Below are 12,629 nucleotides of genomic sequence, written 5' to 3' on the forward strand. Positions count from 1 at the left end.
CAATATTGTTTTGGCTATTCAGGTTCCCTGTGATTCCTTATAAATTTTAGGGTGGATTTTTTTTGTTTCTGCAAAAAAGGTCATTAGAATTTTGACAGGAATTGCATTGAATCTGTAGATCACTTTGAGCAGTGTGGACATTTTGACATTTTAAGTATTCCAATCCATGAACTCTGAATGTCTTTCTATTTATTTTTGTCTTCAATTTATTTCAGCAATGTTTTATAGTTTTCAGTATACAAGTCTTCTGCCTCCTAAGTTTTATTTATTCCTAAGTATTTTACTCTTTTTGATACTATTGTAAGTGGAATTGTTTTCTTGGTTTCCTTTTAGATCACTCAGTGTTATTGTATAGCTTATTTACCTGCAAGTTTTAAAGAAATTGTCTTAAGTAGGTTAGTTCACCTTCCCACCTCCTACCCCATGTCTCCAGTCCTGCTGGGTTGTAAAGACAGCATACAGTTGAAGAGGTAGTTCTTAATATGAAGTGATTTCTAATGTAATTATGTCATATTTTATAGATTATTTTCTTTACCAACCCCCACTTTCTGTTATGCTTTTTTATGCTATTGGAAGAAATAGGTGCAAAGACACCATAAAAATACACATTTGAGCCTTTCTTTTTTCTTTATTTCTTCCTTTCTGTTTTTTTTTTTTTTTTGGTGGGGTTCGTGGTTGGGGCGGATGGGGAGACAGGGTCTGGCTTTGTCTCCCAGGCTGGAATGCAGTGGTGCGATCACAGCTCACTGCAGCCCTCTGATCCTTTCTAATTCCATCCTTGGGCTACACACAAACGACTATTTAGTGGTATTTCCTATATGAATTTAAGCTCCAGTAAATCATTTCCACTCCCTGTGTCTGATTCTTCATCTATGAAAAGCATTCTGCTTACTCTTTTAGTGGAGGTCGGGGGAAGGCAAGATGGGGAGGTGCAGTTTCTACCTAACTGGAAACTTAAACAAGGGATGACATTTTTCACTTACACCTGTCATTGAAAATTATAAACTGTTCTTCCAGCCCAAGACTAGGCAAGTCTTCGAAGGAAGTGGTTGTAGTACTGCCTCTGGTATCAAGCTAAGAGACATTATCTTGGAATGCTAACCTGAATATGTGAAGAAATTTTCATTTACAAGAGTCCAGAGAGGCTCTCAAATACATTTTTCTTTTTTCACTTTAATATGATTTTCTTTTAATCTTGACATATGTACTACAGATAAAATCTTGCATAATTTGATATTTTTATTTGGACTATAACCTCTAGGTGACCGTCAGTATTAGTAAAGGAATGATTCAGTGCAGGAATATTGCTCAGCTAATCTTGTGACATTTTGAGCATGAGTTGTCATTTTTCTGGCATGATTTGTTATTGAACAAATTAGATTTCCTAAGAACACGGTGGCCATTACTTTTTCTGATGTAATGAAACACTCGGTTAACTTGTTTTAGGTCGCCTTGCAAATCTGCACTACATTACTTTCATTTTCCTCAAATCTCACAAATCATTTGGTCTGAGAGCTTGAATGAGAATTCTCCAAAGTAAACTTGAAAGCTTCAAGGTCCCTCAGCAATATTCTCCAAGAGACTACTTGGCCACATCTGCAGAGGGCTGAGGTTTTGGGTGGGTGTCACAGTCTCTAAGACCTCCTGTGTCCTATGGCCTTGGTGAAGGCTCTTATGTGGTTCTCAAGAAGCCCATGTTTTAAGAAGTCCACCTTTTATTTCAAGATTCAGCACTACCACTGAGGAAGGAGCATGACAAGCAAAATTTATTTGGATAATTCAGTAAATGACATATTTGATTTGGAAGCACAGTTTGTCAGAATGCAGGAAACAAGGGAATGACAAGGCAGCATCGCGTGCAGGTAAATAGCAACGTACTCCCTGAGCCCTGCACCACACAGTGGGTGAAATCAGCCAGGCACATGAGTAGATTACCACACTGTTTACATCTTCAGAGTTTGGTCCTGCCCCCAAGTCTCTGATCCTTGCACACACCAGGAGGGAGAACCTTTGCTAGACACAGTGGGGCAGTGAATTATACTCCATTTTGGCTATCAACAGGGAAAGGGCCTGTCCTTGGATGACTGACCCCTCTCTTTGATTCTAACTGGTGGTTGCTTGTGGGTTTTCATTTGTTTGTTTGTTTTTTTTACCTTCTTCCTCTGATGCCTCATCTGCCTCAGGGAGAAGAGGCACAAGAATGTGGAATATGTGACCCATGTACGTGAAGATATTCCTGGTTCACTCAAAAGTACGATTTTGAGAAGCCCACCTAGAGGTAAAGATAACCACAGTTATTTTACAAGGCAAGCTATTGTGTTTCAAAATAATTTCTATACAGAAATTATCACATTAGAGCCTGCCAGATTATTCCTTAAAACCCATAAATATTATAAATGCTATATAAAATGAAGTGGAGATCACTTTATAGCAAGAACAATTACTACAATCAGATCTATTAAGAATAGTCTTCAATGACTCACATTGGGACTGATTTAGTCAATTAGTACTCAGTTGTGCTTACCTGATCAAAAGAAGGATCCTTGCATAAAGTTATTTTCTTTTTGGCTATCAGAATTCAAGAATTAAACTGTAATAGTGAGTAATGAGGGAACTTTTAAAGCAACACAGACCAATAAAAAATTTGCTTGAGGTAGTGACCAACAAAAAAATTATTCCTAATTGTAAAAATGTAGAAAGCATGTGTATACAAGGTAATGATGGAAAAAAATCTAGTCAAATTGGGAAAAGAGTAAAAGATAGGTGAATTTGGAAGAATTCTTATTTTTGAGTTTTACCTAGACTGGCCTCACTAGTGCTATAGCAGCTTTTTCCAGAGGCAAAAATTACATTTAGCCATTGAGTGAAAAAGGCAGTGAGACTGTTTGAACGTATCTTCCAAAGAGCATGTGTTGGAAACTTAATCTCCATTTCAACACTACTGAGAGGTGGGACATTTAAGAGGCGATTAGGTTCTGAGGGCTCTACTCTCACGAATAGATCAATGCCATTATTAGGGGAGTGGGCTAGTTATTGTGTGAGTGGATTCCTGATAAAAGGATGAATTCAGCTCCCTTTCCTCTTGCTTTCTCTCACATGCTCTCTTGCCCTTCCATCTTCTACCACGGGATGACACTGTCAGAAGGCCCTTGAAAGATGCAGACCCTCAACTTTGGACTTCCCAGCCTCTAGAACTGTAAGAAATAAATCTCTGTTCTTTGCAAATTACTTGATCTCAGGTATTCTGTTAAGATAGGCGGTATTGTCCAGCATCTCCTTAATATGCAACCCATGGGTTTCCTCACACTGCTGGGTCTCTGGGGCAGAATCCTCAATGAGCCATTTGGACTAAAAAGCCCTGGAGTATAGCCTGGCTTGCGTTCCGATAATGTAGATAATTTCTCATGGAAATTTTGGTAGAGACTAAATCCCCAGAAGTCCTTAAGTTGAGAAGGAAGGTGTTTGATATCCAAGGTGCATTTAAACAAAAGACCAAGCCTAATGTGGAAGGTGTTCTTTCCCTCATTGGAGTCCAGGGACACCCTGCAGACATAATGTAATTACACAGACATGCATCCTTTACCATGTTGCAGACCCACCTCTGATATTGGTAAAGCAATAATGCTGATATCAGGAAGAGCAGTAAGGCTTTCTCAGCTGATACAGCAATTTAAGGTTTGCACTCCATATCTGACACTGCCATAAGTACTAGAAATACAAAGATGAGTACAATAGTTTTGTGTTCCAGGAGGTCATATCTCCTGGGGGAGGTAAACATAGAATACAATATAGGATGTATTGGATAAAAAGTAAAAGAATAATGATTGAAGTAAATAAGAATAAAGTGCAGCAGTGATCATGGATGGGTACAGAGGGGATCAGGAAAAAAATTATAAAGGAAGACATTCTTGATGTAGATCTTGAAAGATGAGTAGAGATTTTTCCAAACACCTGAAAAAAGAAGAGCCACAAGGAAACACAGCATGTTTGGAAAAGTCTGAGGAATTCTGTGTTGCTGGAGAATAAGCTTAATAGTCCAAGAAGCGAGAAGGAGAGGCCCTCTGGGGATAAGGGGAAGCAACCACAATTGGAAAGCCTGGCAGGCTGTGCCAAGGCGTTTGTACTTTATCTTACCTGTGATGGAGAGCCATTCAAGCCTTTTGAGCAGGGGGAAAAGATGATTATATTTGCATTTTAAAAGTTGATGGTGGTGTGGTGTGTGAAAAATGAAGTGGAAACAAGCAAAACTAGCATCAGGGAGGCCAACTGGGAGACTAAACATAGTGACCCATTTCAGTGATAAGGAGGCCTGTTTGTGGGGTGGAACTGAGAAGATAAATTATGAAAGACCTCAAGGAAGCATATCATCAATTTTCAGGATATAAGAGACCACTGCAACCAATAATACTTTGAATGGAATGCACGAGTGTAGTCGGGGGGAGGGAGTTGGAAGCCAGTGGACAGAGGAAGAACTACAAAGTTAACTCAGGAAATTTGATTTGGCTTTCACACTTTCCACTCGTCCACAGCTGCTCCTCTGCTTCCCTTCCCTCCCAGCTGCTCTGCCAAGGTATCAGTCCTCATTATCTACTGCCTCCCTGAAGCATCTGACACCGTGAAAATCTCCCTGCTGGAAATATTTTCTCTCCTTAGCAGCCATGACACCACACTCTATTGGTTTCTTTCCCTTTTATTTGGGTGCTGTTTATGATTTTTTTATTAGCTCATTTTTCTCCACCTAGTTCCTTCAGATTTATCCTAGGCCTCTTTCTCTACTTACATATTTACCATGCAATCCCATTCATTTCCATGTCTCTAATATCCATGTTCATGCCAGGGACCTCAAAATATGTATTCCCAGGAAAGATCTGTCTTCAGAATCTTATTTCTATATGTTAGACTACCTACTTGATCTCCTCTTTTGATATCCCATAGGTACCTCAACTAAACATAGTAAAAAAACCTCAAAATGATTATCACCACCTCTGTCTAGCTCACACTTGTTCCTTTCCCTCTCTTTCTCATGGGTGTAAGACACATTCTTTACCACATATCTGGAAATCATCCTTGACTCATCGTTGTGCCTTAGCAACCACATCTGATCAATCACAAAGTCCTCTTCATTCTACTTATGAATTGCCTCCAGAATCCATCTATTCTCTCTCCATTCTTACTGCTGCTATTACAGGACAGGTCATTGCTGTCTAAAATCCTATATGACTGCACCTGATCTCTTTGACTACCATCCTGTGATAGATTACCTGTAGACTCTCTTACATGCTGGTTCTTCTGCCTGAAATGTTATTATTACACCTTCTCCCACCAACTTTGATATTTCCAACTACTATTCATTCCCTTAGTTTTAGCTCATTCATTACTTTTTGCTAGGAACCTTTCTCGACCCTCTCCTCCCTACTTAGTTGTCACTCAAATGAGTTCCCACAATACTCTGTTTAAACAGTTTTACTCTCTTGCTATGCTTACATCATAAAGATGGCCTATCTCATTCCTTGCTGTATCGCCAGTGCCTAACACAGTGACTCCATGCTTAATAAATATTTATGAAATGAACATATAAATATATTCAAGTAATTTTATTGAAATATAACATGCATAAAGAAAAGAGCATAGACAAGCACACGTCCCAACAAATGAAATATCACAAAGTAAACTCATGGGTGTAAACCAATTCAAAGATCGAACACTCCAGAAGCCCTTCGTATAACCACCCCCAATTATTAACCACCTCCTCTTTTCCAAAGGTCATTTTTACTCTGTCTATCATCATAGCTGACTTTTGCCTGTCTTTGAAATCAATGTAAATATAAATACACTCTTTTGCATATGGTCTTCTCACTAAATGTTTGTGAGATTTATCCATGTTATTGCATATAACAGTTCTTTCATTTTCATTGCTATCTTGGTTTATCGCTGCATGAATATGCCATAATTTACCAAAATTTGTTCATTCCACTTTTAAATATCAATAAAGTTGTTTTCAATGTGAGACTATTATATATAATATTGCTATGAACATTTATTTATATGCTGTTTATATTTCTGAACATATATATGCATTTCTGTGTGGTATATACCTAGGAATAGAATTGGCAAGACATAGTGAATGTGAACTTCCAAATATAATGAAAATTGCTAAACAGATTTCCAAAGTTATGTCATTTTACACTTCCAGCAGTTAATGAGATTTCCAGTTGCTCCACATTTTTTGCCAACACTTACTGCTAGTATTTTTTCTCTTCTATTTTAAAAAAAGTAGCCCTTGTGATGTGTATTGCATATAATGTTATTTTGAAGCCAGGCAAAGTGGCTCATGCCTGAAATCCTAGCAACTTGGGAGGCTGAAACAGGAGGATGGATCACTTGAGCCCAGGAGTTAAAGACAAGCCTGGGAAACATAGAGAGCATCCATTTCTAAAATATTTTATATATTTTTTAAATTTGCCAGGCATGGTGGCATGTGCTTGTAGTTCTAGCAGGCTGAGGCGGGAGTATCAATTGAGCCCAGGAGTCTGAGGCTGCATTGAGCTATGACAGTGCCACTGCACTCTAGCCTGGGAGGAAGAGCAAACTTGTTTCCCCCCACTTATTTAATTGTTTACTTATAAACTCCTATTTTAGGTTCAGGCATACATATGCAGGTTTGTTATACAGGTAAATTGTGTGTCACAGGGGATTGGTATACAGATTATTTTGTCACAGGTAAAAAACATAGTACCCAGTAGATAGTTTTTCAATCCTCACCCTCCTTCCACAATGCACCCTCATGTAGTGTCTATTGTTCCCTTGTTTGTGTCCATGTGTACCAGTGTTTAGCTCCCACTTACAAGTGAGAACATGTGGTATCTGGTTTTCCGTTCCTGTGTTAGTTCGCTTAGGATAACGGCTTTCAGCTTCATCCATGCTGCTACGAAGGACATGATCTTTTTATGGCTGTGTAGCATTCCGTTGTGTACATGTACCATATTTTCTTTATCCAGTCTACCATTGATGGACATTTAAGTTGATTTCATGTCTCTGCTATTGTGAATAGGGCTTCAATGAACAGAAACGTGCATGTGTATTTATGGTAGAATTACTTATATTATTTTGGGTATATACCCAATAATGAGGCTGCTGGCTTGAATAGTAATTCTGTTTTAGGTTCTTTGAGAAATTGTCAAACTACTTTCTACAATGGTTGAGCTAAGTTAAATTCCCACCAGCAGTATATAACCTTTTCTCTGCAACCTCACCAGCATCTGTTATCTTTTGATATTTTATAATAGCCATTATGGCTGTTGTGAGATGGTATCTTATTGTAGTTTTGAGATGGTGTCTCATTGCGGTTTTGATTTGCATTTCTCTAATGATTAGTGATGTTGAGGATTTTTTCATATATTTCTTGGCCACGTGTATATCTTCTTTTGAAAAGTGTCTGTTCATGTCCTTTGCCTACTTTTTAATGGAGTTGTTTATTTTTTGCTTGATATTTTAAGTTCCTTACACATTTTGGATATTAGACCTTTGTTGGATCCATAGTTTGCAAATATTTTCTTCCATCCTGTAGGCTGTCTCTTTACTCTGTTGATAGTTTCTTTTGCTGTAAAGAAGCTCTTTAGTTTAATTAGATCCCATTTGTTGATTTTTATTTTTGTTGCAATTGCTTTTGGTGTCTTCATCATAAAATCTTTGCCAGGGCCTATGTCCAGAATTGTATTTACCAGATTTCCTTCTAGGGTTTTTATAGTTTTAAGTTTTACATTTAAGTCTTTAATCCATCTTGAATTGATTTTTGTATATGGTATAAGGAAGGGGTTCAGTTTCAATTTTCTCTATATGGCTAGCCAATTATCCCAGCACTGTATATTTAATAGAAAGTTTTGTCTTCATTGTTTGTTTTTGTTGACTTTGTCAAAGATAAGATGATTGTAGAATTGTAGGTATGTGGCATTATTTCTGGGCTCTTTATTCTGTTCCATTTGTCTGTGTGTATGTTTTCATATCAGTACAATGCTGTTTTGTTTACTGTGGCCCTGTGGTATAGTTTGAAGTCAGGTAGAGTGATGCCTCCAGCTTTGTTGTGAATAAGGCTGCGATGCTTTTGCTTGCTTTTTTTTTTTCTTGCTTATGATTGCTTTGGCTATTCGGGCTCTTTTTTGGTTTCACATGAATTTTAGAATAGTATTTTAAAAAGATTCTGTGAAGAATGTCATTGGTAGTTTGATAGGAGTAGCATTGAGTCTGTAAATTGCTTTGGGCAATATAGCCATTCTAACAACATTGATACTTCCTATACACAGGCATGGGATGTTTTTCCATTTGTTTGTGTCAGCTCTGATTTCTTTCAGCTGTGTTTTGTAATTCTTGTTGTAGACATCTTCCACCTCGTTGGTTAACTGTATTCCTAGGAATTTGATTCTTTTTGGTGCCTATTGTGAATGAGATTACATTCTTGATTTGGCTCTCAGCTTGGATATTTTTGGTGTATAGAAATATTACTGATTTTTGTGCATTGATTTTGTATCCTGAATCTTTGCTGAAGTTGTTTATCAGACCTAGGAGCTTTTGGGTAGAGACTATGTGGTTTTCTAGATATAGAATAGTATCATCTGCAAACAGAGATAGGTTAAATTCCTCTCCTCCTATGTGGATAACTTATTTCTTTCTCTTGCCTGATTTCTCTGGGTAGGATTTCTAGTACTTATGTTGAATAGAAGTGGTAAGAGAAGGCATCTTTGTCTTATTCTGGTTCTCAAAAGGATTGTTTTCAGCTTTTGCCCATTGAGCATGTTGTTGTTGGCTGTGGGTTTATCATAATTGGCCCTCATTATTTTTAGGCATGCTCCTTCAGTGCCTAGATCATTGAGGGTTTTTAACATGAAGCAATATTTAATTTTATCAAAGGCCTTTTCTACGTCTATTGAGATAATCATGTGGTTTTTGTTTTCAGTTCTGTTTATGTGATAAATCACATTTGTTGATTTGTGTTTATGAACCCAGCTTGCATTCCAGGGTAAAGCCTACTTGATTGTGTTGGGTTATTTTTTTGATGTGCTGCTGGATTTTGTTTGCTAGTATTTTGTTAAGGATTTATGCATCAATGTTCATCAAGAATATTTGCCTGAAGTTTTGATTTTTTTTTGTTGTGTTTCTGCCAGGTTTTGATATCAGAATGATGCTGTCTTCATACAATGAGTTATGAAGGAGTCCCTCCTCATTTTTTTGGAATATTTCATTAGAAATGGTACCAGCTCTTTTTTGTACATCTGGTAGAATTTAGCTGTGAATCCATCTGGTCCTGGGCTCTTTCTGGTTGGTAGGCTTTTTATTATTGATTCAGCTTTGGAACTCATCATTGGTCTGTTGAAGGTTTCAATGTCTTCCTGGCTTAATCTTGGGAGGTGGCATGTTTCCAGGAATTTATTTGTTTATTGTAGGTTTTCTAGCTTGTGTACATAGAGTTGTTCATAGTAGTCTCTGAGAGGTTTTTTTTTTTTTTGTATTTGTGTGGAGTCAGTGGCAATGTTCCCTTTGTCATTTTTTTATTGTGTTTATTTATTTGGGTCTTCTTTTTTTCTTTGTTAGTCTAGATAGCAGTCTATCAATCTTATTTATTCTTTCATGTTACAAATATCTGCATTCATTGCTCTTTTATGTGGTGTTTCATGACTCAATTTCCTTCAGTTCAGATTTTGTTTTTTTGCTTTTCTTCTGCTAGCTTTGGTGTTGGTTTGCTCTTGTTTTTCTAGTTCCTGTATGTGTGATGTTAGGTTCTTATTTTGAGATCTTTCTACCTTTTTGTTGTAGCCATTTAGCACTATAAACTTTTCTCTTAGCACTGGTTTAGCTATGTCCCAGAGATTCTGTTATGTTGTGTCTTTGTTCTCATTAGTTTGAAGGAATTTCTTGATTTCTGTCTGAATTTCATTGTTTACCATTCAGGAACAGGTTGTTTAATTTCCATGTAATTGTATGGTTTTGAGCAGTCTTCTTAGTATTGACTTCTATTTTTATTGCACTATGGGCCAAAAGTGTAGTTGGTATGATTTCAGTTTTTCTGAATTTGCTGAGAATTGTTTTATGGACAATTGTGTGGTTGATTTTAGAGTGTGTGCTCTAAAATCAATGTAGATGTGAAGAATATATATTCTGTGTAGATGTATGAACACCATTGACAATCAGGAAAATGCAGACTAAAAGCATAATAACTTTTTTTCAGTCACAGTGTGTAGATGAGAATATATATTCATTGCTTTTGGGCAGAGAGTTTTGTAGATATCTGTTAGATCCATTTGGTCAAGTGTTGACTTTGGGTCCTGAGTATCTTTGTTAGTTTTTGGCCTTGAATGATCTGTCTAATACTATCAATGTGGTGTTGAAGTCTCCTACTATTATTCTGTGATTATCTAAGTCTCTTCATAGGTCTCTAAGAACTCACTTTATTAATCTGGCTCCTGTGTTGGGTGCATATCTATTTAAGATAGATAGGTCTTCTTCTTGAATTGAACCCTTTACCATTATGTAATGTCCTTCTTTGTCTTTCTGTTGTTGTTGTTGATTTAAAGTCTGTTTTGCCTGAAATTAGAATAGTAACCTCTGATTTTTTCTGTTTTCCATTGCTTGGTAGGTTTTTCTCCATCCCTTTACTTTGAGCCCATGTGTGTCATTGCATGTGAGATGGGTCTCTTGAAGACAGCACACAGTTGGGTCTTGCTTCTTTATCCAACTTGCCACTCTGTGCCTTTCTTTTTCTTTTTTCTTTTCTTTTTTTTTTTTTTTTTTTTTTTGACAATCTCACTCTTTTGCCTAGGCTGGAGTACAGTGTACTATCTCAGCTCACTACAACCTGTCTCCCCAGCTCAAGTGATACTCCTGCCTCACCCTCTCAAGTAGCTAAGACCACAAGTGTGTGCCACCACACTCAGCTAATTTTTGTATTTTTTGTAGAGGTAGGGTTTTGCCATGTTGCCCAGGCTGGTCTCAAACTCCTGGGCTCAAGCAGTCTCCCCAGCTTGGCCTCCCAAAGTGCTGGGATTACAGGTGTGAGCCACCATGGCAGGCCCATTCTGTCTTTTTTTGTTTGTTTGTTTTGTTTTTGAGACTGAGTCTCATTCTGTCACCCAGGCTGGAGTGCAGTGGTGCAATCACGGCTCACTGCAACTGCTGCCTCCTGGGTTCAAGTGATTCTCCTACCTCAGCCTCCTGAGTAGCTGAGATTACAGGTGTGTGCCATCATGCCCGGCTAATTTTTGTATTTTTAGCAGAGATGGGGTTTCACCATGTTTGTCAGGCTGGTCTCGAACTCCTGACCTCGTGATCCACATGTCTCAGCCTTCCAAAGTGCTGAGATTATAGGAATGAGCCACCATGCCTGGCCCACACTCTGCCTTTTAATTGGAACATATAGCCCATCTTCATTCAAACTTAACATTGATATGTATGAATTTGAACCTGTTATGTTCTTAGCTGATTATTATGCAAACTGTATTGTGTAGTTGCTTTACAGTGTCAATGGTCTATGTGCTTAAGTGTGTCTTTGTGGTGGCCACTAATGGTCTTTTATTTCCATATTTAGCACTCCCTTAAGGACCTCTTTTAAGGCAGGTCTGGTGGTAATGAATTCCCTTAGCATTTGCTTGTCTGAAAAGGACCTTATTTCTCCTTCACTTATGAAGCTTAGTTTGGCTGGATATGAAATTCTGGGCTCGAATTTCTTTTCTTTATGAATGCTGATTATAGGCCCCCAATCTCTTCTGGCTTGTAAAATTTCTGCTGAAAGCTCTGCTGTTTCCTGATGGAGTTCCTGTTGTAGATGAGCTGACCCTTCTCTCTAGCTGCCTTTAGATTTTTTTTTTTTTCATTTCTACCTTGAAGAATCTGATGACTATGTGTCTTGGGGATGGTCATCTTGTATAGTGTCTTGCAGGGGTTGTCTGCATTTCCTGAAATTGAATGTTGGCCTCTCTAGCAAGGCTGGGGAAATTTTCATGGATGATATTTTCAAACATGGTTTTCCAAGTTGCTTGCAGAAAGAGACTTTGACTGAAAAAAACGTTATTATGGTTTTAGTTTGCATTTCTGATTATTAATGGTGTTCAATATTTTCATGTGTCTATTGGCCATTTGGGTTTGTACTCATTCCAGTCCCTAATTTTTCTGTTTTTCTTTTGGGATTTTTTTCCACAATTTATCAAAGCTAAATATATACGTATGTATTCCTGATTCAAGATCACTGTTACACATATACCATACAGATACACACATGCACACATCCACACTCTGTGGCTTATTTTTAAACTCACAGTGGTGCATTTTTAATGAATAAATTTCCTAATTTAAATACAGCCCAATTTATTCCACTTTTATGAGAGTTTTTATTGTCCTCTTTAAGAAGCCTTTTCCTGTATCATATTATAATTTTTATTATATTTTCCTTTCATATTGAAGCCTACAATTCACCTAGAATTGATTTTTGTGTATGGTGTGGTGTAGGAGTTAAGATTCATTTTGTGAATTTGGATACCCAATTGTCCCAACATCTTTCCTTGAAGAGCATTCTTCCTTCACTGGTCAGCAGTGTCATCTTTTTCATAAATCAATTATCTGTATAATTACAAGGCTGACTGCAG

The sequence above is a fragment of the Gorilla gorilla genome, chromosome 17 (assembly GCF_029281585.2).
Source record: "Gorilla gorilla gorilla isolate KB3781 chromosome 17, NHGRI_mGorGor1-v2.1_pri, whole genome shotgun sequence".
Classification (NCBI taxonomy): Eukaryota; Metazoa; Chordata; class Mammalia; order Primates; family Hominidae; genus Gorilla; species Gorilla gorilla.